Raw genomic sequence first — 25,985 nt, forward strand, 5'->3', positions numbered from 1 at the left:
AGCACCCATCAAACTGGCAACTACTCTAGGCACCCATGTCACCATTTTCTCCGACCTTTGATTTTTCTAACAAGGCTTGCGCAACCTCGAAAGCCTATCACCTTGCCACCAAATCTGAATCACACCACTACCATAGCAGGTCAGACTTCATGACCAGTTATGTCCCCGCACCTCGACGTCGTCCTGGCATCTCTTTCTGTCCTTGTGCCTCAGACGTTGTCCCTACGCTTTCCAATGTCGTCTCCCCACCTCCAACATTGCCCTATGTTTCTGATAGGAGCACAAAGTGTGACGTTCTTAATGCGTTTATGCCCTATTCTTATTCTTTGTTACCTCTTATTTAGTATGTTTTAGTTTATTTTTTATGAATAATTGTCTAGGTAGAGCTTATATCAATTATGAGTGAATTGATGATGAAATCATGCTAAGTGTTAAGAATCATTGTTGAGATATGATTCCTTGTTCGAGTAGGATTCATCCTTTCATATTTCTTTCTTTCTAACGTACTTATTCTTATTAGGAAATACAAATTCATGTTGGAGAAAGAAAGCAATCCTAGTTCCACAAGGAAAGAGAAGAAGATATGCACTTAAAAGCCCAATCCATGCAAAAATCAAAATGCTGTCAAGATTCGTATTCCAACTTCGATGGGCTCCCCTTGACAGCTCAAAATGATTTAGAAAATGCATGATATATGTATGAAAATCCACGGAAGTCTAGTTGAAATTTCCAGTTGGAATCATCTCAATATCTATTTTCTAGAGAAAGTTATGGCCATAACAAGGGACACAAGTCAGATCTGCCGAATCTAGGAAACCTCAACCAATTTGGTTTCAACTTTGTGGACTTTGTGGCCAGCCTCCCTTGGGTTTCTTCCTCTATATATAGCACCTCATTTCCATAGAAAATGATCATCAACCTTGCTCACAAGACTTGCCAAAGCTCTGCCCAAACACTTTCATTCACCAAGAACCATAGAATCCGAATTCACCACCCTTCATCATATTTTCTGTCCAAAACTTGGGAGCCTAGGATACCATACTCTTGAAGATCTCGTGCTACCTCTGTAAGGAACCTTTGGAGGAGAATTATAAAGTGTAACTCTATGATCTTCATGTTTAGTTTTCGGGTTTTTATGTTCTTGTTCTTGGATGATTTATGTTTAGGTTTTGTTAAAGTTATTTTTATTATTGTCTATGAGATATTTGTAACTTTTGAATGACATGATGAATTAAGGTTTTCGATTTTAATTCAATGATTTTAGTTTTTATGCCATGAGTTTCTGTTTATTTATGTTCTTAATTCATTTTCGGTGTGTTCTTATATTGCATGTGTGATTAAGACAAGTAGTTGATGTCGCATATGTTAATCATTCAAAGTTAAAAACGATTTTGATACAAGTAGTTGATTAATTGTTTGTCCCCTTTGTTCCTCCACCGATTATGATCTTAAGTTCGACATTGGATAGGTGCTTTGAACATGTTGATTTCTCTTTGTGATACGTAATTGCATGATGAATTGGTATGTTAGATTTCGTAGCAAGACAAGTAGTTGAGCTCGATAATATCTATGTATTAGGAACCAAGTAGGAACTTGATGCATGATCGAATTTAAGATGAATTATGATACTTACGGAATGAACATGATTGAGAGTAGATTGCTTATGTGTTGGTTGGTTGATCACATGTACATATTAGTTTAGGTTTATTTTATGTTTGATCCGAAATATATCTCAAATATTTTAAACTCTTATGAATTCGTTGTTAAATGTTTGTGATTCTTTACCCTGGTTGGATCCCCGGTTTGTGAACGATACCCTCTTGCTTTATACTACTAACGATGCTTACAGGGTTGATATTGATCTCGAGTAATCGAACCGATCAGTTTCCGATGTCGTCCTCACGCCCGGGGTCGATTTTAAAAAGGGTGGAGAGAGAGAAGCTGATCGGAGTCGGGGTGGAGAAGCTCGGCGACAAAGCAAGTGGCACCGGAAACGTTGGAGTGGGTGGTGTAGACGCAGATCGTGGTTGACCTAGAAGGGAGAGAGAGAGAGAGAGAGAGAGAGAGAGAGAGAGAGAGAGAGAGAGAGAGAGAGTCAAAGTCATTGAATTTGGTTGGGGTCACGCCTTGTGAGCCCCTGAAAATTTTATTTATCTTTCCGGCATAATTGTCACGCTAACTGACATTTTTCTGAGATGTCAAATTTTTAGTCTATTATTTTTGTGTTGAACTATGCATTGTCACAAGTGCGGAAGTATTCGCGAAATATTATCCGATGATCAGTTATTTTTCTACAAATTTACGAAAATAACGTCAATTAAATCGTATTTTTAGAAAATGTATTTTACCCAAGATTTAGCCCTTGATCTCCATCGTACACTCTAGGCCGTTGATTTTTCGTCTAAAAGGAGAGCCCACCCTAGACTCTCCCACAAACAATTCTCTCTCTCTCTCTCTCTCTCCTCTATTACAAATAGAGAATCCAACACTCTCTTCTCCAAGCCGAACCGCCGCCGTCCAATGATGCCTCACCACGAGATCACCACTGTTGTGACTGCCGCCTCATACTCTTCCCGACAATACCAATATAACTCGCATGCAACCGCATTCCGGCAAATCCAAGTTTTGAAGCCGTGGAGGCCGTCGACGATTTCCCTGAGCTTCGGCAACGTTGTGGAGCTCCTATTGGTAAATCATTTTCTATTCTTCACTATCCAATCGATTACTTCCTGTTTTCTTAGAGATTGAAACCTTAAACTCACCATTTCATCTCCTTGGTTTCGCCGGTGTGTTCTTTGAACTCTGACGACCTTGTTCTTCATTTTTTCGAAAGCAATATATGATTTTTGGAAAGGTTGGGTTGCTCAAGGTAGTCGCAACAACATTTAGGAGGTGAGGAAGAGGTCACAATAGCTTGGATTAGAGGTGTTGGAACACGGAGCCGACGAGATTTCTTTCCGGTGCTTCATTGAGGTATCAATCGAACTCCGATTCCTTTGATTTTGGTGTTGTTGTGTTCTTAACGTCGTTTTGATTCGTTTGGTATATTTGCATGTTGGTTTTGAGTTGATCAGTTGAAGTTTTGGCTGGAATAGGTGATCGGAGGAGGAAGGATAAGACTTTGGTTTTTACCGTACAAAACTTACTCTTTTACTGTTTTACTATGGAGTGAAATGATCTTTTCTACCCCTATTGAATTTCAATAATTACGATCTTACCTCTAGTAGTAAATAAGTTGAAAATGTTGAAGGAAAAACACCATTAGTGTGCCTTCGTTAAAGCAAATAAAGGAATAAGTTAATGATCAACGGATATAACGGATCAATCACCATTATGTAGCCTTAATTGTCATTGTAATTACCATTTATTTCTATTGTAATCTTGACCCCTATATAAAGGGGATTATCAATGAGATGAGTAGATTCATTCTATTTTCTCTACAACACGTTATCAGCACATGACTTTAACCATTGAGTTTTTCAAAGAAAAGGAGAGAGAGATCAAAACCCTAGCAAAATTTTGTCGCAGCCTTTCAACCTGCACAACCTTTATTCTGACACATTATATTCATCCAAGCTAGAGTGGGGGCAACGAGATTGATACCTAAGCAACAAGACTTGGGAGCTCAAACCCCAGCCGCATGAGCGAATGGGGGCATCACAAATTTCCAAACGATAAGAAAATTCTTATGCTCTTTTACTGCTTGAAGTTCTTATATATAATTGAATATTGACAACTTGTTAAATATTAATCCCAAGTATATAGCTAGGGCACAATGTGATCAAGCTATTAAACCATAATTCACCTGATGACGAGATCCATCTGCGCCTCATGCCACCCTCCTTCTCACTGCGTTGATCACACCCACGCACTCGACCCGGATCTGTCGATCCCACCCATGTGCTCGACCCGGATGTACTCAATCCGATCCACAAAAAAAAAAGGGAATTTGTTTTTGGGAAATCAGAATTTACTAGTGGTAAACTAAAAGGTAATTTAAAAAATTATCACATAGTGACTTTTAATTCACTATTTCATTATTTATGTTTTACCAAAATATTATACGGTAATTATGCAATTTACTATTAATTATTTCCTGTTTTGTTGTCAACTTATCACTTATTGTTATGTTAAGTTAAATATATATATATATATATAATTAAATGTGACCTAAGCATATAATTCTAATTGTTTTGTATGTAACGTATCACTTACACTACGACGATTAATGCGAGAAATGCAATGATCCAATCGACAATGAAGCAACATGGAATTATGAGATCAAGAATCGCTTAATATGCGGTTTATATGGAAACTCACATACAAGTAAGATCTCAATTATATTTGTTGCTTATAGCATTTCATTCATATAATGAAATTATATATGTTATATGAGCAAAGTACTCTCTAAATATTATTCATGTTATATGCTATGCTTTTTATCAAAATTTAATTACTTAGCATGTCATGAAATCGTGATGCTATGATTTAAATTTTTAAGCATTATATAATTATACATGGTCATTGGCATGTATCATGAATACGATAAATGCCTAAATCTTGCTAAATTACTTAACCATGTTAAATGATATGCTCTATTTGTTGCATATGCTATGTTTATATAATTTTTATAATTATGTTATTTAGCATATGATATGAGCATTGTCATGATAATGAAATTTCATGATAATTTAATAATTCCAAAACAAAGAGAGGATAAACATATTCTTGTGATAAAGTATTTTCATGAATCATCGAAAAATACGACCATTTCAATTCTTGGTCTTGCAATCCGATTTGAATTTCTTGGAAATTAATTAAATTGTATATCTTTACTGTGATAAAGCAACTTCATAAAGCTCCAAAGTGACCATAATATATTTTGGTATGTTTAATTTTCGTGTAAGTCTATTTAGACTTCTAGACTGCGAAACTAATAAGTCTCATACTATATTTACAGTTGGTTAAACCAACACAACATATATTGGACTCTAAAGAATTTGAGTACAACCTTCCCTACAAGCCAACCAAGGCTCAACCATGATCGAATTATGCAAACATGTTTCCCTGCACGTAACTTGGAAGCATATTTAAAATCTTGAATGACAAAGAAATGTCTCTCAAGACAAAGAAATGTATTTTAGAAAGAAAAAAAAGAATAATTCTCATAACGAACTATGGATAATAATAAAGAAATAACTCTAAAGCAAAGGGCAAATATTATGAACATGTAGATTCATACAAGCGATTTATGGAAATTATAACAATGTACCGTTTGAAAAATGCATAGGGGATTTGATATGAGTAATATAATACCCTCTTACAAAAAGAGTATAGAATAATGAGAGTACGGCAATTTGAAAACGTATATTCAATATCAAACTACGAGGAGAAAACCCCTCAATTTTAAGAGCGACATAAATCTATGTCAATTCAAAATGTTTCAGACTTCGATTACAGTCTGTCACTAATTTTCCAAGATATAATTGTAGGCTATTATATATGCCTAAACTTTCGGTATTGAAGTGCTTTTGGATTGGACAAGACCTTAATGCAATCGTTGACATACAACCAATGTTATGAATTTTTTTCAATGAATTGAGAATATTCAAATATTAATATACATTGTTCGATTTTTAATATTTGATTTTGCGAAGTACCGCATAAAGTAAAGCAACTTCACAAAATATTAGTATGACATGAATAACTGAATGCAAAGAACTGCATCATGCGATCCCCACAGTAATAGTACTGAAGAATAATCGTATTATATCCGTGGATATAAATAATAATATTAATAATGATCGCTAATATATAATCCTTCGTGATTCAAAATATACATGCATTATGATATGGAGATATCGTTTTACGATTCTATCAAATTACTCTAAAGAATTTGGGTTTATATTCCATTTTCATGTCTTACATATATACTTCATTGACACTTTATGTAACAAGGGTCAACATGAGATAATCGAACCCTCATACGTTTTAAATATTTATGTCAACGACTTTTTCATGTAAAATGAATAAGTGAGATTACAGTTTACTTCTTTTGCACTATCTCTAATGAATATGGATTTAACCGAGTATTAGAGAAGTTCATATGTCTATATATGAAACTGCTTAATAAATCCAACAAAGTCAAAAGAAATTGACCTTCAGGATTTTGGCATATTTGGGTTTTGACACGATTTACTGGGATACCCAGGTCGTACTATATGTGTCCGTATATGAAAGGAGTTACACTAGGACACTCTTATGTTTTGGATAGAATAGAAGTAAGAACTAAGGAAACAAAGTACTGTCAAAATCCTTAAATTTATTTTTATGGAGGAATTGAAGATGTAATTTCATCCCCAGATTTCGTCGCTCCCCTAAGACGGAACAATGATATTTTTGATGCATAAGTATATGCACTAACACCATATTATGCTTCTTATATCCATTGTGATTAGGTATGTAAAGCTAGTCATTCAAATCTTATCAATTTTTTTAAAAGAAATTTGGATTGAGATCATCCTATGCAAAAGACATGTATTCTCACTGTGTTCAAGGATTGAATCCACCGACAATTATGTGGATTAATTCAACCAACTTGCGGACACTTTAAATAATTTATGGTGTTGGTTGATGTGTCGACACGCTGGTCATGTGTCATCACACCATTCACTACTAAATCTAATGTTACTTATGCTAGTTACAAACCCACTTGGTCTCACGGAAATGACTAAAGTACTAGTCTTGATATTGGTAAATGGTAATACGTACCAATCTTTCCGTTTAGGGTAATGTAATTTTTGCATAAACAACTTATTACTCACTAGTTTTTTGGCTATCACCTTAATCATTGTAAAAAGAATTACAATCGATAACATCAAAGGATCAAAATACTTGAGCTCGCCAGAATTGACACGGATCTACAATCCTTGAGCTCAACTAGATTAACCTACGTGCCAAATTGCGACGCCACATTGCATAATGGTGAATCCAACTAATGTGAGTAAATGTTCTTATTGGAGACGAGCATCCAGATAGTCCGCTATATAGCAACTTTGACAAGCGATCTCTTTTTCCGCTAGATGTGTATCCCTTTGATGAGACAGTCTTTCCGTCGTTAGGGGGAGATAAGAACAAATAATGTTCAAGTGGAACGACATGAATTGTCGTCGTTTGTCCCCACTATGTCTCATCTTGATCCCCACTATTACACAAGTGATGAGATCACAGATATTAGCTGCAAATAGGCTTGCAAGGTTCAAGGTCCAAAGAAAAGGACATGACGCCACCCAAAAGGAATTGGGCATTGCGTTGCCACCATAGATGGTGGCATGTTGGCACCATAAAGTGGCATAAATGGTGTCATAGGCCGTGGCTCTCCAAGGAAGAGGGGGAGACCACCTTATGTTCGATATATACTCGATTAAAGGAAGAAAGCGAGTTTGGCACAATTGGATCCATTGATCCATAATCGCAAATCCGCCTCATAAGAATTCCTGGATTTTGGTTATCACTGGGGGACACCTCAGATGTTAGAACAAATCCTTGAATAGAGATCTCTACCAAATACAAACCACATGAGGATGTAGGATATTGAGTCTTCATATCGAACCATACTTCGTTGAGAAATAACAACGTAGTAATTTTGGCCCAATGGAAAGAAGCGATCCATCATGAACTAAAGTTCACTAACAAAGAGATAGGTATTTGGGCAGGTGAAGCCGACATCGTAAGTGTAAACCCTATCATATATCTTTGTTAGGATGCGTATGAGAATTAAGAATATAGACTCACCTTATGGCGCAAGGTCTCTCACAAACGCACTGGAATCGACTACGAGGAAATATTCTTTTGTAATGGACCATAAAGAGATATTCTCGTAATGGAAGTCATTGCACTCCACTACCTTATCAGTTTGGTAGTTTCTGAAAAACTGACAAATGCAGCTTATGGATGGTGAAATAAGGTATCTCTATGGGGATCGAAATTAATAGATATACATGAAAGTCATAGAATAGACTTTATCCACCCAAGAAATGGTTCTAGATCACGTAGCGTTACAAAAAGAATTGAAATGTTCACGACGTAAAATACTTGATTATGAATAGGGATCAGATGTGTTATGTCATTGCGTATTCAATATGGATTTGCAGAGTCTTTTGATGAACTAAAAAGATGTCACAATTACAAATCCTAAGTCGAGAATGAAAAAGATCATTGGGAAAACACAATCTCAAAATGGATCTTGAGGACTGTAATATTGATGATTAACCATCAATCGGCTTTTAAGCACTCTAAATGTTAAAAGTGAGGTTTCCATAGCTCCCATGATCAGTCGAAGTCTTTAAAGATAGATCCGTTTTTATGAAAGATAACGAATAAGTGTCAGGAAATGAGATTCGCTATACAAGTGCAAAAATGCATTATTGCACTTAACACAATATACTTGACTCGACCTCTCATTCGATGTATAGCTTAGCGCCCACGCAACAACAATACCTAAAGGTTTAGGTTTATAGTCCCTATAAAGAAAAGATAAAACGACATGATGAGAATGAATTATATTCACGTCGTTACACATTTGGCGTAAAGAAATACGTACCAAATAAGATGCATCATTAAATATGTAAAATTTATCAAAACTCTCATGATTAATGTAAAGATCAGGGGGAGGTGCAGACATCAGGGGGAGTCTAGCACATATATGTTAATCTTAAATGTAATAGGTGCGTTGTACTCTTTCTCCTTCGACCAAGGTTTTATTTTCTCCCATTGGGTTTTGTTACTTGGCAAGGTTTTTAATGAGGCAACATCTTATGCACCATTATATCTTTAAACTCGGCACAAGGGGGAGTGTTGAAGGAACAACACCATTAGTGTGCCTTCGTTAAAGCAAATAAAGGAATAAGTTAATGGTAAACGGATGTAATGGATCAATCACCATTATGTAGCCTTAATTGCCATTGTAATTACCATTTATTTCTATTGTAATCTTGACCCCTATATAAAGGGGATTATCAATGAGATGAGTAGATTCATTGTATTTTCTCTACAACAGAAAATTTATTGTTCTCTCCTTTAATCCTATAAAGGAGGCACGATCAACGGAATCATATTCCATTCTATCCGGTATCCTCTCCTTAGCAACATCAAAAAGGGGGCAATGATCAACGGATATGAATGATATTTATTTTTGTGACTATGTTAGCATACTGTTCTACTTTTCCGCCTGGAGGGCGATGCTGCCCGGGGGGCGAGGTTATGTGATATCACTATTCCGCCTAGAGGGCGATGCCGCCCGAGGGGCGAGATTATGTGATATCACTTTTCCGCCAGGAGGGCGATGCCGCCTGAGGGGCGAGGTTACGTGATATCATTTTTCCGCCTGGAGGGCGATGCCGCCTGAGAGGCGAGGATATATCTAGCCGGCTAGGATAGGATGATTCAATACACTCTCCGTGAACGTGACGTGGCGGTATTGAAAACTTGAGATTTGTTATGTATATATATTTTGGCCGGGGGCCTCTTGTATGACGTTGTCATTTAGTTGACTAGCGGGGCTAGTCGGTTTCTAGCTAGCTCTAATTATTTATGTAGACTAGCAGGGCTAGTCAGTTCTCTAGAATGATCAGATATTATTAGTTGACTAGCGGGGCTAGTCTATTATTATTTGCCGAATGATTATTCGAGATTGAGAAATCCCCTAAACTGATTAGATAGTTCCGGGATTTTAGAATTTATTTCAGGAATTATATATTTCGTTAAATGACGGCTTTGGTGGTCGTAACGTGGGTTGGGAGGTTGTGGTAAGAGGAGCGGAAAACTCCAGGGATCGATTGATGCCCCATGTCCTAACGTCTCATAGCGAAATGGACATTTTTATGAATGTTATAGGTTGAGAATTTTTATTGTTGATGCTTGAAATTGTCTAAATGTTGTGGAGGCCGTTTTGATTGGAGGAGCAGATGGCTCCGGGAGTTCAGGGTGGTTTTGAGATATTGAAGTGTCATTTTCGTGCAGGTAGGATTGGCTACTTTCAGGGGAGCCTATGCCGAAATTTTGGTAAATCTCCTTTGATAGTGGTCCCTGCACGATCTGCCTCGAAAGTAGAGTACATTTTGGGGCGGGTCGTGTCACTTTGTGCTACGTTCTTAATATGTTTTTACCTCCATTTGTACTTTGCTTAGCCCTTATTGTTGTAATATCAAGTCATTGAGTCACAATAGGAGTCTTGGATGGTTTTGAATGTGTCTTTGTGCTTAAACGAGTTTAAAACGAAGAATTGGTCTAGAGTCCTAGTTTGAGTAGGAATCATTATAGGACTAGGAAACCTAGTTGAATCAGGAGTCTTCATCTTTCTACGTTTTGGTCGCATTGGCGATATCTTGAGAGTCATGTTTGCATTAGGAATCCTTGTTAGACTAGGAAACATACCATTTTGGAAAGTCCTACTTGAACTCAAACTCTTATTACAAAACTTTCCTAAATGAACTTCCTTGTTCTAGTAACTTACTTATTCTAGTAAGTTTCCTTTTTGCAAATTAGAAACTTTCCTAAGCTAGTTGAGCTCATCTATTACATGTGTCTTTCTAAGACAACTATTGTCTAGATTAAGACATGATTTTTGAATGGATTATCTTTTACTTATGTTTTCTTTTCTTATTTTCATATTTGAAGAGATAATTCAAGGAATAAAAAGAGGATTTGCTGTGCATGATCTTTGAGGAATTGTAGGAGTCCTATGCCGAGCCTTTCACTCGGAAATTAAAGGAGAATATTCGAGTTATAAAGAAGAGATCAGATCATGCATATTGAGGACTCACACGGCAGCAAGGAGAAAAACAAGGAGTCCAAGCCATGAACAAATCTTGAGCTTGTGAAGGAAGTTTTGCCGTGTATTCCAATTAGCCTATGAGAAAGAGAGTCCAGCCCATGCCCTGTAACCCTAGAGAAACAAGGAGATAAGAGCTTGTTCTACAAGGAAAAGAAGGGCAGCCATTCGATCCAATTAAAGAGAAAAGATCCTAGCCATGCATACATGGATCAACCCATCAAAACCCTAGCAGCCTCTCCTCCTCCTTCCTCTATAAAAGGCACGGCCTCCTTCATAAAATACTATCACCATTCTCTCATAAACACAGCCGAATTGCTGCCCAAATCCATCCAAGAAATTCAAGCCAAAAATCTTCATCTATCACCACAAAACCGTGCTCATCTTCCTCCTCTTCTAATTAGAATTCATCATTGCTTCATCCTAGAAGGTTTCTAATGTGTGATTCATCCATGGCTTGCAATTTATCTTTTGGTTTTCTGGAATTTTCGAATTCATTGAATGATTTATTGGATGTGATTTTCGGTTTCATATAATTTCAGACTTCTTTGGTTTTATGTTTTGATTGTATGAATTCATTGAAATATGTATGTATGCCATGCTAGATGAATAAGGGCAGTAGGTTTCCGAATCGTTTTTAGGTTTTATTTTGATTTATTCCTTGAAGTTGTACATCTAAATCAATGCTTGAGGAAGTCAAGGCCATGGTTCTCCTACGGTTGCGATTTCATTCACCAATGTGTTCATTGATTGAATATGCGCTTCGTGTTTCAATTATTGATACTTGTTTAGGGTTATGATAGTCCTAGGAATTTGCATGCTTCATCAAGATGAGTGACGCCATGCTTGTGTAACATGTTTTCAATTCGACTTATTGTGCTTATGTGCTACTTTGTTGTTTTACTAGTATGCTTCGTTATGTTGAACTGTTTTTAGCATATGTTTAGGATTGAACGCTTCGTTGATTCTAAATAATTAAGAAGTCTTAACGATTAGATGAACCACTTCGGGCTCTAATTAGAATTGGAATTGAAATGGACTTAAGAAGAATCGAAAATACTTGCTGCCTATATGTTGTTCTACACGTGTTATACATGTTTCTTGAGTAGAATTCGTGTTTTGGTTATGTGATGAATAGTTGATCAATTGTATATAAGTAATTTAGGATTTATTCTAAGTAGTAGTTTTAGAATCCATGTCAAATCCCCCAATAACATGATAAGTGTTGAGCCCCTTTTGATTCCCCGGACTGAACGATCCCTGCTTATTCTATACTAACGATGATGTTTTTCAGGGTATTTTATAGACGTTCTAACAAACGATCTATCATTTTGGCGCCGTTTCCGGGGAATTGATTCATTCTTAATGCTTTGAAGTGTTACTATTGTGTTATATTGTAAAATGTATAATTGTATATTGATATCTGTGAATAGTATTCATGAATAGTGCTTATGCGAATAGGGATTCGGAAGGAGACTACAAAAAAAAAGAGTATAGAATGAAAAAAAAATTTGTGTATGTTAAGTTGTTATTTGTTATATTGGTGTAGTAGTATGCTTATAGGAAACTTGTTACACATAGTTAATTTTTTTTCAAATTTATTATTTTTAGGGAGCTAAATATTTATTTATGCTTAGTTTATTGTAAGTTATAAGGTGAACGGAATATGTAAAGTCCAGTTTGTTAATATTAGCTTTAACCCTCCATTTGTGCATTGCAAAGGTCACTTGGGGTTGAAGACGGCTTTTATTAACACTTTGGGGACAGTCTAACACACAAAGTTATTCCGAGCTGAGTAAGGGGCTATGCTATTTTCATTACCCTAGTTCAAGGTTTAGAAAATTGGATCTCAGAGGCCCATAGACTGACATACATCTCGGTGATGGAGTCGATTGGGAAAGCATCCTTTCGAGGATGTGACCCCCGTGGTGTCTAACAAATGAGTCCTGCCTTGTAACTATCTCTGATTCTAGCTATCCAGCCTTCTGAAACAAAAGAATGAGTTTGTGTCTAGACAACGTACTTTGGCCGCACGTCCACCTCGCTTTATAACTTAGAAAATAACTTTGTATAAATAGATGTATATAGCTTCAAAAGAAAATGATATTCTAATTTTTAAGGTATATCGGATAAAGCAAGACCCTTACCTTGGGTTGTTTCAGTCCATTACACAGTTAGCTCCTCTGCTCCACGTACCTTAAAAGTTAGGATTGTGTGTGAATAAAATCAATTAGACTTAGAGATACTCCTACACTTGTAATTTTCAAAATTTAGAAGGAAGAAAAAAAAAGAAAAAAACAAAGTTGTAGTGGGCTCAATCCTTTGTTCTTTGAGGATCCGGAGTTGGAATTGTTGACAAGCCCAATTCCATTGGCCCAGTTGAATTTCAATCTACCTGATTCAAAACCTGAAGTTCAAGAAGAAGTAATGGCATCAATTAGAGAACAAAATGGTCAAGTTGAAGGAGCAGTTGGTGGGACAACGCCCTCTAACATTGCGTACCCTGTCCCGGAGGAGGGCAAGACTAGTGATTTCGTTTTGAAGAGTGGGTTTCTACATCCTTTACCCAAGTTTCATGGTCTTTCTGGTGAGGATCCTAATTAACATCTCACCCTGTTCTAATTCAACTACGAGACTATGTGCCCAAGAGGTGCAGACATTCAGATTGTGAAGATGAGACCTTTTCCTTACTCATTGGAGGATCGTGCTCAGAAATGGTTGTTTGAGGAGCCAGCTGGTAGGATCACTTCTTAGACTACCATGGTGAACGAATTTCTATCCAAATATTTCCCATCTTCAAGAGTTACTCATATAAGGAAGCAGATCACTGGTATAAAGCAAGGCCCAGATAAGTCGTTTTACAACTACTATGAGAGATTTAGGTCTCTTATAGCATCATGTCTAGCTCATGGCATTAGGAAAGGTCTTTTGCTTCAATACTTTTATGAAGGCCTTCTACAAATGGAAAGAGAGTTCCTTAATTCAGCTGCTGGTGGATCGTTCTTGGACAAGAGCAATGGAATAGCAAAAGATCTTTTGGAGAAGAGAGCCATGAACAACCAACAGTTTGGGACATCTGCAAGTGCTACACGGCAGGTGCATGAGACTCACTCCAGTTCGAGCTCTGCTCTAGAGGACAAAGTCGACAAGTTGTCCAAGATGATGAGCCATTTTATGAAGACTAGTGGAGCTCAAGTGTGTGGAATATGTACGGAGGGGCACCCTACTGATCAGTGTCCTCAAGTTGCATCTAGTGGAGGGTATGAGGAAGTCAATGCCCTTGGTTATCAAGGAGGTCAGAGGTACAACCCATATTCAAATATCTGCAATCCTGGCCTACGTGATCATCCTAACTTTTGATGGTCCAACAATGAGAATGTACTAAGGCCACATTAGAATGCTATGTAATTTGGGCCTCGTCCGGCTGGTTTGTTTAGACCACAAGCTCCACTACTCATGTACCACCTCCAAATGTGGATGCTACTCCAAATTATGATGAGTTGTTGAAATCCTTAGCTGCTGGGCAAAGTCAGTTGAACATCGTTACTCAAACTTTGGAGGTGGGTCAACAAGCGAATAGCAAGGACATTGCGGAGCTGAAAACGCATATGGGAGAGGTAGTGGACTTTATGGGCCGATTTTCTGAGCAAGGGAAGCTGCCTAGTGGTGTCATACCCAACCAAAGAAATGAGCAAGCCCAAGCTATCATGACAAGGAGTGGGCGAGCTTAAGGAGAGACCTAGTATTGCAAAGAAGACCCAAACGACCATGATGTAGCCCTTGAGCAAGAAAGTGACGAAATTGCCTCCTAAGATGAAGGACCTGGGAAGTTTCTCTGTCCCATGCAAATTTGGTAACACGTTATTTAACAATGTTATGCTTGATCTAGGTGCTTTAATAAATGTTATGCCATATAATGTTTATCAATCACTAGGATTAGGACCTTTAAAGAATGATAACGTGATTATTCAATTAGCTGATCGATCTAACAAGTACCCTAAGGGGTATGTTGAGGATGTCCTTGTGCAGGTCAGTCACTTGATTTTTACTGCAGATTTTTATGTGCTAGATATGGAGGTATCACCCTTGGAGACAACACTGCTTTTGGGGAGACCGTTCACGAAAACTACTAGGACATGCATCGATGTAGCAAATGGGAGTTTATCAATGGAATTCGATGGAAAAATTATCAGCTTCAATGTTTTTGAGGCTATGAAATACCCAGTTTATGACCTTAACTCGTGCTCTTCTATTGATGTTATTGATTGTATTACACATGTTATGTCAAAAACGTTGGAAGCATAGCAATTAGCTATGGAGCAAGGGGCCGAATTTGACAAGCATGGGGACCGTGTCCCAAGAGAGGAGTGGGCTGATCTTGAGCCCAAGATTTTTGAAATTCTTTGTGAGCTTGAAGCTCAACCACACAAAAGGTATCCCTCTTTCTTGTCAATTCCCATTTCCACTAACAAATTGTTACCATCTGTGGTTCAGGCCCCAAAATTAGATTTGAAGCAGCTTCCAAATCATTTGAAGTATGTGTACATTGGAAAGGATGATACTCTACCAGTTATTGTGTCATCAACGCTGAGTGAGTAGCAGGAAGCTAGATTGATTGATGTGCTTAAGAGGAACAAGACCGCTATTGGATGGACTTTGGCGGATATCAAGGGAATCAGCCCTACAACTTGTGTTCATAGGATCTTATTGGAGGATGGTGCCAAGCCTACACATGATGCTCAGAGGAGATTACACCCGCCAATGATGAAAATCGTGAAAGATGAGGTGATCAAGCTGCTTGATTGTGGAGTGATTTATCCTATCTCGGACAGTCGGTGGATTTCACCAGTGCAAGTTGTGCCTAAAAAGAGTGGGGTGACTGTTGTGAGAAATGAGGCGAATGAGTTAGTACCCCAGAGATTGGTGACCGGTCATAGGATGTGTATTGATTATAGGAAGCTGAATGCTACAACACGCAAGGATCACATGCCTTTACCGTTCATGGACCAGATGTTGGAAAGATTAGTCGGGCACGAGTTCTTTTGTTTTCTAGATGGGTATAGTGGCTACAACCAGCTATGCATTCATCCGGAAGATCAGGAAAAAACGACATTTACATGTCCATTTCGCACTTTTGCCTATCGACGCATGCCCTTTGGGTTGTGCAACGTACCAGGTACGTTTCAGCGATGTATGCTTGCTATTTTCTCTGACTTTATCGAAAATATCATTGAAGTTTTTATGGACGACTTTCTTGTTTATGATAAAGACTTTGATGTATGTTTAGAGAATTTAGAGTTAATATTGAGAAGGTGTGTAGAAACTAACCTTGTGCTTAATTGGGAAAAATGCAATTTCATGGTTAATCAAGGATAGTTTTAGGACATATTATATATGCTAAGGGTATTCAGGTAGACAAGGCTAAGGTTGATATTGTGCATCACTTACCCTCTCCCACAACAGTGAGAGAGGTTCGTTCTTTCCTTGGTCATGCAGGATTTTATAGGAGATTCATCAAGGATTTTTCCATGGTGGCGAGACCTATGTGTACCTTATTGCAGAAGGATATGCCGTTCATATGGGATGATGTATGTGAGAAAGCGTTTGTGAAGTTGAAGGAGTTGTTGACTAGTGCACCCATCATTTGTCATCCGGATTAGAACCTACCCTTTGAATTGATGTGCGATGCTTCGGATTATGCAGTTGGGGCGGTGTTGGGCCAAAGAAGAGAAAAGAAGCTCATGGTGATCTATTATGCGTCTCGGACTCTTAATGAGGCCCAGATGAATTATTTGACTACGGAAAAAGAACTTTTGGCTGTAATCTTTGCTTTAGATAAATTTCGATCATATCTTTTGCATTCTAAAGTTGTTGTGTATTCTGATCATGCAGCCTTACGGTATTTGATGACAAAGAAGGATGTTAAGCCAAGATTGATCCGGTGGATTCTGTTGATTCAAGAGTTTGACATTGAGATTCAAGACAAGAAGGGAAGTGAGAATGTGGTGGCTGATCATTTGAGTAGGATCGTGCGAGATGAGGAAAGAGAGTCACTACGTGAAACTTTCCTAGATGAGCAACTCTTTGGGATGGAGGTAAGTGTGCCTTGGTATGCCGATATTGTCAATTATTTAGTTACTAAAGAATTTCCTAGTACACTTTCGCATGCTAATATGGCTAAATTGAAGAAAATGGCCAGATACTATATTTGGGATGAACCGTATTTATAGAAACAATGTAGTGATCAAGTCATTAGGAGATGTGTCCCAGAGAATGAGCATAGGTCGATTCTCAACTTCTGTCATAATGAGGCATGTGGAGGTCATTTTGCGCCTCGTAGAACAGCTTTGAAAGTGTTGGAATGTGGTTTCTATTGGCCTACTATTTTCAAGGATGCATACTTGTTTTGTGTTTCTTGTGATAGGTGTCAACGGACAGGTAATATTGGTAAGAGAGATCAAATGCCTTTATCCCCTATCATAATTGTCGAAAATTTTGATGTATGGGGCATTGATTTCATGGGTCCATTTCCTTCATCTAGAGGTTTCTTATATATCTTGTTAGTTGTTGATTATGTGTCGAAGTGGGTGGAAGCAAAGGCCACCAGGACTAATGATTCAAAAGTGGTTGTAGGTTTCTTGAGAACTAAAATATTTTGCAAGTTTGGAGTACCAAGAGTTTTGATAAGCGATGGAGGTTCTCATTTCTGTAACCGGTCAATTGAGGTATTGCTCAAGAAGTATGGCGTAACCCACAAGGTTTCAACACCATATCATCCTCAAACAAATGGCATGACAGAAGTGTCCAACCGAGAGATCAAGGGAATTCTGGAGAAAACTGTAGGTCCAACAAGGAAGGATTGGAGTGATCGATTGGACGATGCATTATGGGCCTACAGAACTGCGTACAAGACGCCTATTGGGATGTCACCATTCAGATTGGTGTATGGGAAGGCATGTCACCTTCCAGATTGGTGTATGTGATTCCTTGATATTCCATCCCTTTAGCTAAGTCTAAACATTCACCTTATCAAATGATCCTAATGATTCTTAAAATGAGCAAATCTTGGTTTGTGGAGATGATCACAAGAGTTGAGCACATGGTTTTGGTCCATTTATGCACTTAGTTGTTAAATGAGGTTTTCCTTTTGTTATTCACAAAGTGCGTTCATTTGATGAAATATGCAAGCTATTTGATGCTTTATTATCCTTTCTCTTGCATATACTTGTGTGTGAATCATAACTATGAATCTGAGTGAAAATAAGAGAGTATGCCTCGTGAGGAGGATGGAATTGACTAAACATGTTATGTGCCTATTGTCTCATTTCTTACTTATTCATACTATGAAGCATGTTTATGAAACTTGAAATTTATGTGTTTACATTCAAATGCTTAACTTGAAAGCTATGTGTTTTGAGATTCTGAGGCAATCATTTAGGGGCAATAGTGTTTTGTGTAGTTTTGTTTTGTTTTGCTAAGGGAATAGCAAAAGCCAAGTGTAGGGTAGTTGATAGGAGCACTTTGTGCTACGTTCTTAATATGTTTTTACCTCCATTTGCACTTTGCTTAGCCCTTATTGTTGTAATATTGAGTCATTGAGTCAAAATAGGAGTCTAGCACGGTTATATATGTGTATTTGTGCTTAAATGACTTAAAAAACGAAGAATTGGTCTAGAGTCCTAGTTTGAGTAGGAATCCTTATAGGACTAGGAAACCTAGTTGGATTAGGAGTCTTCATCTTTCTACGTTTTGGTCGCATTGGCGATATCTTGAGAGTCTTGTTTGCATTAGGAATCCTTGTTAGACTAGGAAACGTACCATTTAGGAAAGTCCTACTTGAACTCAAACTCTTATTACGAAACTTTCCTAAATGAACTTTCCTGTTCTAGTAACTTATTCTAGTAAGTTTCGTTTTCGCAAAATAGAAACTTTCCTAATCTAGTTGAGCTCATCTATTACATGTGTCTTTTTAAGACAACAAATGTCTAGATTAAGACATAAGTTTCAAAATCATTATCTCTTCTTATTATTTTCGGTTTGTATTTTCAGGATTGAAGAGATAAATCAAAGGATAATACACAGCAGCAAATTTAGAAATTGAAGGAGTTCTTTGCCGTATTGGATAAGAAGAGATAGCACGGCTGAAGCCCATATCCAATGAGGAAAAGAATAGAGGACGGCAAGGAGCTTGAAGGTGAAGCTACTCACGTTTTCAGCCCATATCCAAGAAGAAAAAGGAGTCCAATGCCGTGCTTATCAATTCAGCCAAGGAGAAAGAGCCCAGCCCATGTCGTGTAACCCTAGAGAAACAAGGGGATAAGAGCTTGTTCTACAAGGAAAAGAATGGCAGCCATTCGATCCAATTAAAGAGAAAAGATCCTAGCTGTGCATACATGGATCATCCCATCAAAACCCTAGCAGCCCCTCCTCTCCTCCTTCCTCTATAAAAGGCACGGCCTCCCTTCATATTTTGCATCACCATTCTCTCACAAACACAGCCGAATTGCTGCCCAAAAATATCCAGAAAATTCAGGCCACAAATTTTCATCCATCACCACCTTTGCCGTGCCATCCTCTTGCCTCTTCCACCACCTAATTCATCTTCCTTCATACTTCAAGGTTTCTAATGTGTGATTCATCCATGACTTGTAATGTTTCTTTTGGTTTTCTGAAATTTTTCGAATTCATTGTATGATTACTTGGATGTTATTTTCGGTTTTATATATGAAGAGCATAAATTCAGACTTATTTGGTTTTATGTTTTCATTGTATAAACTCATGAAAGATGTATGAATCTGTGTATAATTGCTATGGGCAGTAGGATTTTCGATTTTTATTTAGGTTTTATTTCAATTTATTCCATGAACTTGTGCATCTAAATCAATGCTTGAGGAAGCCAAGGCCATGGTTCTCCTAAGGTTGTGATTTAATTCACCAAAGTGTTCTTTGATTGAATATGCGCTTCGTGTTTCAATTATTGATACTTGTTTAGAGTTGTCATAGTTCTGGAATTTGCATGTTTAATAAAGATGAGTGACTCCATTCTTGCTTCCATGTATCCAATTCGTCTTAATATGCTTATGTGCTACTTTGTTGTTTAACTAGAACGCTTCGTTATGTTGAACTCGTTTTAGCATATGTTTAGGATTGAACGCTTCGTTGATTCTAAATAATTAAGAAGTCTTAACGATTAGATGAACCACTTCGGGCTCTAATTAGAATTGGAATTGAAATGGACTTAAGAAGAATCGAAATAATTTGCTGCCTATATGTTGTTCTATGCATGTCATACATGTTTCTTGAGTAGAATTCGTGTTTTGGTTATGTGATGAGTAGTTGATCAATTGTATATAAGTAATTTAGGATTTATTTTAAGTTGTAGTTTTAGAATCAAAATCAAATCCCCCAATAACATGATAAGTGTTGAGGCCCTTTTGATTCCCCGGACTGAACGGTCCCTGCTTATTCTATACTAACGATGATGTTTTTAGGGTATTTTATAGACGTTATAACAAAACGATCTATCAAATTTGAGTATCTTTTCAATTCTTGTTTGAGTATCTTTTTGTTCAGCTTTCTGATGCGAGTTTCTATTGAATTTGAGAGTGTTTGCAATGTGGGCGTGTGTTTCTTTCAAACTGAGTATCTTTCTATCGTTTGAGTATCTTTTCAATTCCAATTTGAGTATCTGTTCAATTCTCATTTGAGTATCTTTATGTGTGGCTTTCTGATGCGAATTTCTTTTGAATTTGAGTGTTTCCAATTTGGGCGTGTGTTTCTTTCAAATTGAGTATCTTTCTATCGTTTGACTATCTTTTCAATTCCAATTGAGTATCTTTTCAATTCTCATTTAAGTATCTTTTTGTACGGCTTTCTCATGCGAGTTTCTATTGAATTTGAGAGTTTTTCTAGTGTGGGCGTGTGTTTCTTTCAAACTGAGTAACTTTCTATCGTTTGAGTATCTTTCCAATTCCAATTTGAGTATCTTTTCAATTCTCGTTTGAGTATCTTTCTGTACGGCTTTCTGATGCGAGTTTCTTTTGAATTTGAGAGTGTTTCCAGTGTGGGCGTGTGTTTCTTTCAAAATAAGTATTATTCTATCGTGAGTATTTTTTCAATTCCTATTTGAGTATCTTTTCAATTCTCGTTTGAGTATCTTTCTGTACGGCTTTCTGACGCGAGTTTTTTATTAAATTTGAGAGTGTTTCCAGTGTGGGCGTGTGTTTCTTTCAAACTGAGTATCTTTCTATCGTTTGAGTATCTTTTCAATTGCAATTGAGTATCTTTTCAATTCTCGTTAGAGTATCTTTCTGTACAGCTTTCTGATAAGAGTTTCTATTGAATTTGAGAGTGTTTCTAGTGTGGGCGTGTGTTTCTTTCAAACTGAGTATCTTTCTAACTTGAGTATCATTCCTCTTCCAATTTGAGTATCTTTTCAATTCACATTTGAGTATCTTTCTATACGGCAGTCTGAAGCGAGTTTCTAATGAATTTGAGAGTGTTTCCAGTGTCGGCGTGTGTTTCTTTCAAACTCAGTATCTTTCTATCGTTTGAGTATGTTTCCTATTCCAATTTGAGTATCTTTTCAATTCTCGTTTGAGTATCTTTCTGTACGGCTTTCTGATGCAAGTTTCTTTTGAATTTGAGAGTGTTTCCAGTGTGGGCGTGTGTTTCTTTCAAACTGAGTATCTTTCTATCGTTTGCGTATCTTTCCTATTCCAATTTAAGTTTCTTTTCAATTCTCATCTGAGTATCTTTCTGTACGGCTTTCTCATGCGAGTTTCTATTGAATTTGAGAGTGTTTTCAGTGTGGGCTTGTGTTTCTTTCAAACTGAGTATCTTTCTGTGTGGCTTTCTGATGGGAGTTTCTTTTCAATTCTAATAGTGTTTTCAGTGTGAGCATGAGTTTCTTTCAAACCGAGTATCTTTCTATCGTGAGTATCTTTTCAATTTTCGTTTGAGTATCTTTATGGATGGTTTTCTGATGCGAGTTTCTTTTGAATTTAAGAGTGTTTCCAGTGTGGGCGTGTGTTTATTTCAAAATGAGTATCTTTATATTGCGAGTATCTTTTCAATTCCTATTTGAGTACCTTTTCAATTCCTATTTGAGTACCTTTTGAATTCTTGTTTGAGTATCCTTCAGGATTGCTTTTTCTGATGCAAATGTCTTTTGAATTTGAGTGTTTCCAGTGTGGGCGTGTGTTTCTTTCAAACTTAGTATCTTTATATTGCGAGTATCTTTTCAAATCGTATTTGAGTACATTTTCAATTCCCGTTGAGTATCTTTCTAGATGGCTTTCTAATGCGAGTTTCTTTTGAATTTGAGAGTGTTTCCAGTGTGGGTGTGTGTTTCTTTCAAACTGAATATCTTTCTATCGTGAGTATCTTTCCAATTCCTATTTGAGTATCTTTTCAATTCCAATTGAGTATCTTTTTGTACGACTTTCTGATGCGAGTTTCTTTCGAATTTAAGAGTGTTTCCATTGTGGTCGTGTGATTCTTTCAAACTGACTATTTTTCTATCGTGAGTATCTTTTCAATTCCTATTTGAGTATCTTTTCAATTCCGGTTTGCGTATCTTTCTGTGTAGATTTCTGATGCGAGTTTCTTTTGAATTCTAACAATGTTTTCAGTATGGGCGTGTATTTCTTTCAAACGGAGTATCTTTCTATTGCGAGTATCTTTTGAATTCCTATTTGAGTACCTTTTCAATTCCCTTTGAGTATTTTTCTGGATGGCTTTCTGATGCAAGTTTCTTTTGAATTTAAGAGTGTTTCCAGTGTGGGCGTGTGTTTCTTTCAAATTAAGTATCTTTCTATCGTCACTATCTTTTCAATTCCTGTTTGAGTATCTTTTCAATTCTCGTTTGAGTATCTTTCTGTGTGGCTTTCTGATGGGACATTCTTTTGCATTCTAACAGTGTTTTCAGTGTGGGCGTGTATTTCTTTCAAACTGAGTATCTTTCTATTGCAAGTAACTTTCCAATTCCTATTTGAGTATCTTTTCAATTCCAATTGAGTATCTTTTTGTACGGCTTTCTGATGCGAGTTTCTTTTGAATTTGAGAGTGTTTCCAGTATGGGCGTGTGTCTCTTTCAAAATTTGTATCTTTCTATCTTGAGTATCTTTTCAATTCCTAATTGAGTATCTTTTCAATTCCCGTTTGAGTAGCTTTCTGTGTGGCTTTCTAATAGGAGTTTCTTTTATATTCTAACAGTGTTTTCAGTGTGGGCGTGAGTTTCTTTCAAACTGAGTATCTTTCTATCGTGAGTATCTATTCAATTTTGGTTTGAGTATCTTACTGGATTGTTTTCTGATGCGAGTTTCTTTTGAGTTTTAGCGTGTTTCCAGTGTGGGGGTGCGTTTCATTCAAACTGAGTATCTTTCTATCGTGACTATCTTTTCCATTCCTAATTGAGTATCTTTTGTATTCTCATATGAGTATCTTTCTATGTGGCTTTCTGATGCCAGTTTCGTTTGAATTGAAGAGTGTTTCCAGTGTAGGTGTGTGTTTCTTTCAAACTGAGTATCTTTCTATCGTGAGTATCTTTTCAATTCCTAATTGAGTATCTTTTCAATTCCCGTTTGAGTATCTTTCTGTGTGGCTTTCTGATGGGAGATTCTTTTCAGTTCTAACAGTGTTTTCAGTGTGGGCGTGAGTTTTTTTCAAACTGAGTATCTTTCTATCGTGAGTATCTTTTCAATTCTCGTTTGAGTATCTTTATGGATGGTTTTCTGATGCGAGTTTCTTTTGAATTTAAGAGTGTTTCCAGTGTGGGCTTGTGTTTCATTCAAACTGAGTAACTTTCTATCGTGACTATCTTTTCCATTCCTAATTGAGTATCTTTTCAATTCTCATATGAGTATCTTTGTATGTGGCTTTCTGATGCCAGTTTCGTTTGAATTGAAGAGTGTTTCCAGTGTAGGCGTGTGTTTCTTTCAAACTAACTATTTTTCTATCGTGAGTATCTTTTCAATTCCTAAATGAGTATCTTTTCAATTCCTAAATGAGTATCTTTTCAATTCCCGTTTGAGTATCTTTCTGTGTGGCTTTCTGATGAGAGTTTCTTTTGAGTTCAAACAGTGTTTTCAGTATGGGTGTGTGTTTCTTTCGAACGGAGTATCTTTCTATTGTGCGTATCTTTTCAATTCCTATTTGAGTACCTTTTCAATTCCTGTTTGAGTATCTTTCTGGCTAGATTTCTGATACGAGTTTCTTTTGATTTTGAGTGTTTCCAGTGTGGGAGTGTGTTTCTTTCAAACTTAGTATCTTTATATCGTGAGTATCTTTTCTTTTCTTATTTGAGTATCTTTTCAATTCCCGTTTGAGTATCTTTCTGTGTGGCTTTCTAATGGGAGTTTCTTTTGAATTCTAACAGTGTTTTCAGTGTGGGCATGAGTTTCTTTCAAACTGAGTATCTTTCTATCGTGAGTATCTTTTCAATTCTCGTTTGAGTATCTTTCTGGATGGTTTTCTGATGCGAGTTTGTTTTGAATTTAAGAGTGTTTCCAGTGTGGGCGTGTGTTTCTTTCAAACTTAGTATCTTTTTATTGCGAGTATCTTTTCAATTCCTATTTAAGTACCTTTTCAATTCCCGTTGAGTATCTTTCTAGATGGCTTTCTAATGCGAGTTTCTTTTGAATTTAAGATTGTTTCCACTGTGGGCGTGTGTTTCTTTCAAACTCAGTATCTTTATATTGCGAGTATCTTTTCAAATCGTATTTGAGTACGTTTTCAATTCCTATTTGAGTACCTTTTCAATTCCCGTTGAGTATCTTCCTGGATTGCTTTTTCTGATGCGAGTTTCTTTTGAATTTAAGAGTGTTTCCAAATTGGGCGTGTGTTTCTTTCAAACTGAATATCTTTATATCGTGAGTATCTTTTCAATTCCTAATTGAGTATCTTTTCTATTCTCGTTTGAGTATCTTTCTAGATGGCTTTCTGATGGGAGTTTCTTTTGATTTTGAGTGTTTCCAGTGTGGGCGTGTGTTTCTTTCAAACCGAGTATGTTTGTATCGTGGGTATCTTTTCATTTCCTATTTGAGTATATTTTCAATTCCCGTTTGAGTATCTTTCTGTGTGGCTTTCTGATAGGAGTTTCTTTTCAATTCTAACAGTGTTTTCAGTGTGGGCGTGTGTTTATTGCAAACTCAGTATCTTTCTATCATGAGTATCTTTTCAATTCTCGTTTAAGTATCTTTCTGGATGGTTTTCTGATGCGAGTTTCTTTTGAATTTAAGAGTGTTTCCAGTGTGGGCGTGTGTTTATTTCAAAATGAGTATCTTTATATTGCGAGTATCTTTTCAATTCCTATTTGAGTACCTTTTCAATTCCTATTTGAGTACCTTTTGAATTCTTGTTTGAGTATCCTTCTGGATTGCTTTTTCTGATGTAAGTGTCTTTTGAATTTGAGTGTTTCCAGTGTGGGCGTGTGTTTCTTTCAAACTTAGTATCTTTATATTGCGAGTATCTTTTCAATTCCTATTTAAGTACATTTTCAATTCCCGTTGAGTATCTTTGTGGATGGCTTTCTGATGCGAGTTTTTTTTGAATTTAAGAGTGTTTCCAGTGTGGGCCTGTGTTTCTTTCAAACTGAATATCTTTCTATCGTGAGAATCTTTTCAATTCCTAATTGAGTATCTTTTCAATTCTCGTTTGAGTATCTTTCTAGATCGCTTTCTGATGCGAGTTTCTTTTCATTTGAGTGTTTCCAGTACGGGCGTGTGTTTCTTTCAAACTGAGTATCTTTCTATCGAGTGTATCATTTCAATTCCTATTTGAGTATCTTTTCAATTCCCGTTTGAGTATCTTTCTGTGTGGCTTTCAGATGGGAGTTTCTTTTCAATTCTAACAGTGTTTTTAGTGTGGGCGTGTGTTTCTTTCAAACTGAGTATCTTTCTATCGTGCTTATTTTTTCCTTTCCTATTTGAATATCATTTCAATTCCCGTTTGAGTATCTTTCTGTGTGGCTTTCTGATGCGAGTTTCTTTTGAATTTAAGAGTGTTTCGAGTGTGGGCCTGTGTTTCTTTCAAACTGAATATCTTTCTATCGTGAGTATCTTTTCAATTCCTAAATGAGTATCTTTTCAATTCTCGTTTGAGTATCTTTCTAGATCGCTTTCTGATGCGAGTTTCTTTTGATTTTGATTGTTTC

The 25,985-nt window shown here is 36.9% G+C and overlaps 1 pseudogene; it reads right to left on the reverse strand.

The window, feature by feature from the left end:
* Window positions 1–16,715: 16,715 nt before the first annotated feature.
* The window catches only part of LOC126787232 (uncharacterized), a 12,639-nt pseudogene continuing 3,369 nt past the window's right edge, over window positions 16,716–25,985 (reverse strand).

Source organism: Argentina anserina, chromosome 3 (assembly GCF_933775445.1).
Source record: "Argentina anserina chromosome 3, drPotAnse1.1, whole genome shotgun sequence".
Taxonomy (NCBI): domain Eukaryota; kingdom Viridiplantae; phylum Streptophyta; class Magnoliopsida; order Rosales; family Rosaceae; genus Argentina; species Argentina anserina.